Consider the following 3,182-nt stretch of genomic DNA (forward strand, 5'->3'; position numbering starts at 1 on the left):
CAAGGCTACAGTATTTGTGCACACTCAGGGTATTTGTTGAGCTGGATATACTGCTGGAGAAATGTAATTATTTAATATGTTGATGCTATTTTACATCAAACGTCTATCAATACGTCATTTTTTCTTTTTTTCTTTTAATAATTTCACAAATGTATAATCCTGTACATGAAACAGATCTTTCTTACTGACATGTAACACTAATTAGACCCTAACGGGGTATTATGTGTGAAACAATTTCCCCGTAGGGGATCAATAAAGTATATCTTCTTCTTCTTCTTCTTCTAAATAGCAATGTATAAGATTATAGTATACAGTATAGTGATATTTAAGCTCTACTAAATTGAAATAACTTTCGTCTATCTCTACCAATGAATAATTGTCACTGAAAAAACATTGTTGCACGCAGACAAGTGGGGACGATGAAGATAATGCCCCTCCTGCACCAGAGGACAAGAATCGATTAAAGGTAAAAATCAAACAATCAGCCAAGCAATCAACTGCAAATAGAAACACACAAAAACACTCACAGTATTCATATATCTACATATTTGTTTGCATCTTATTGACCTTTCTGCAGTCCTCCCAATGAACCAGCCTCCCTTCAAGTGCTGGTACATGTAAAAATACAAGCTTGACTGCTGCTATGACATAGTTGTTTAACATTGATGTGTCACTTTCTGTTATTGTGAGCAGCTTTCGTGACCACAGCCATCTCTTTCCCCAGTTGAAGCCATCCCTTCAGCGAGGGGGAAGTTCAGCTTCTTTACACAACAGCACTATGAGAAACACCATCTTCCAACTTATGATCCACACATTAGACCCTCTCGGAGACGGTGAGTACCATATCACCACAGCGATTGCCACAATGATTGCCTTTATAACTGCTCCTATATTGAGTGTCTGGAGACTACGTCCTTCTCATAGTAAAATGGATTAGCAAAGTGTCCCAAATGAAGGCAGCACTAAGTCCAGATTGATACTAAGCAGATAAATACCTACCACAGTCTAAGGAGGGATCCATTTGTACACCCACACTGAAATATGAAAAAGATTTGCTCAAGCTTTGGTCTTAGTCAATAGGGAGATTGTTTTACACATAATAGTTATTAAATGTTTAATGATTATTAAACCATGTCTATCATATGAGAGGCATACCAAAGTGAGATAACAAAGTAATCCAATCTGTTAACTATGATGTGGTGGTGGACTAGTTCTGTACAGTTTTCCCAGTGATTTTCCCCAATAGGTTTTCCTGATAGGTTAGTAAGGTTACTGTAGCTTTATAGTGCCTTGTGATATGGTGATCATACTCTCACAGCAATGTTCACATTTTCATGTTCTATGACTGGCTAAGGCAAGACCACATTGCTTTACCTTGTGTCCCAGTTTGCGTACCTGTGGCCCTGGCTCCTGGTTTGTTCTACTTTCAGGCCTCCAGGCAGCAAACACTTACAATTTACTCCAGCACTATAATCAGCTTTTGAATGATCCTATAAAATCTGGATCACAGCAAGCAGCCCCTGTATCAACCCATTCTTTGTATCTATGTTCTTAGAGATCACTAGTAACACGATGCATCAAAGCAACATTATAAATACCTGTGGCTTGCTTAACTTTTTTAAATAATGATGAGCTGCCAAAACTAAAAGACGCAAAGAATCAAATGCTTTGAAAGTAATATCAAAATGGATGTTTGCAGTTGCTTTCTGTCCTACCTTGTACTGCATGGTTGTCTATAGTTGTCTGCTCTTGATTATGCTTGCTTGAGGTGGGTGTATTTAATGTGAGACATTACATCAAAAGGAATGTATCCAGTATGCATTCTTTTTGAAAAATGCATACTGGAAACAAATCGCTGTTTCTAATAGAGAGGTAGTGGAATTGATCCACTTGTCTTGTGCAGCTCAGTGTCTCTCTTTCTTCCTTTCATGACATTTATCTGTGCTGCAGTAAGGATTATGATGCTGCTGTTGTTTTTGATGTTATATTGCCAATATTTAGCTCTTCTCATGAATGATGTGGCTGCTTAATTTGTCACCAATGTAAGTGTTAAATTGTGGAATTATTGTAATTGTTATCACACGATAATAATTCATCACAGATTTTTGAGTTTATTTTTGCTTGTTTGATTGTAGGAAAATTTAAGGATAAGGCTGAGACTCTGAATAATGTGGCTAGACGGGCAGCAGAAACACAAACCCAAGACAAAAGTGAAGGTAAAATGGAAGGATGTGATGGTCATCCATTGATCAGGCGCCTTTCATTAAGCTTTCAGTCTCTGCTCATGTACAGAGTCTGAAAGTTGCTCATCATCTGGGCTGCAAAGCTTTGTTTCACATTAAAACCATACACCCAAAATGCTTCAGTGTGTGAACTGAATGAGTCAAACCGTCCACCATAAGAAAACTTTATTGCAGCCAAAGGAAAAATGTGTCTTTAGCATCATTTTTGCTGCTTTGCAGTCAAATATGATGTGTGTACATAGTGTATATAAAACATATAAAAGACAGTGAGTTCATTCAGTTCAGTTGCCATGAGGATGACCTCATGTATGATGTAAGTCATAAAAAACACATTCACTGGATTTCCCTACATGACCAGGCCTAAAGCTTTTACAAAATGAAATGGGAGTTCCTTTAGATAGCAGAATGAGTTTGAAGCATGGGGGGGAATGCACAAGATTTTTGGGATTCCTTTCACAGATGATGGGGGGAAAACTGAGCAGACCAAAGAGCCAGAGGCCACCCCAGCGAAAGAAACAGAGAAGAAAGAGCAGCCAGAGGACAAGAAGGTACTCTCCAAGCATGTCCTGGTGGTTTTCAAAAAACCCAGAAGTGAATCTTTGATACCTGTCTATGTAAGAGTCAGAGCTACAGTACTTTAGGCAAATGGCCTCTTTAGGCTTCTTTGGTATTTTCTTTTGCTATTTCTCTTTCACTTCTACTGTTACATTATGATGTCTTTCCCCAACGCTTCAGGATGATGTACCTGCAGGAGAGAATGGGTCAGGAGGGTCAGAAGATGATGGCAGTGATGAAGATGACAGCGATGAAGACAGTGATGAGTCAAGTGAAGATGAAGATGATGATGAAGATGATGATGAAGATGAAGATGATGATGATGATGATGATGATGATGATGAAGATGTCAGTCTGTTGTGTGAAATCTTCCTTCCTGTTAAA

The 3,182-nt window shown here is 38.4% G+C and overlaps 1 protein-coding gene across 1 annotated transcript in view; it reads right to left on the reverse strand.

Moving 5' to 3' along the window:
* Positions 1 to 3,182, reverse strand: part of slc24a1 (solute carrier family 24 member 1) — a 19,380-nt gene that overhangs the window by 12,205 nt on the left and 3,993 nt on the right.

The sequence above is a fragment of the Morone saxatilis genome, unplaced genomic scaffold (assembly GCF_004916995.1).
Source record: "Morone saxatilis isolate NCDOM2014 unplaced genomic scaffold, NCSU_SB_2.0 Contig2, whole genome shotgun sequence".
Classification (NCBI taxonomy): Eukaryota; Metazoa; Chordata; class Actinopteri; family Moronidae; genus Morone; species Morone saxatilis.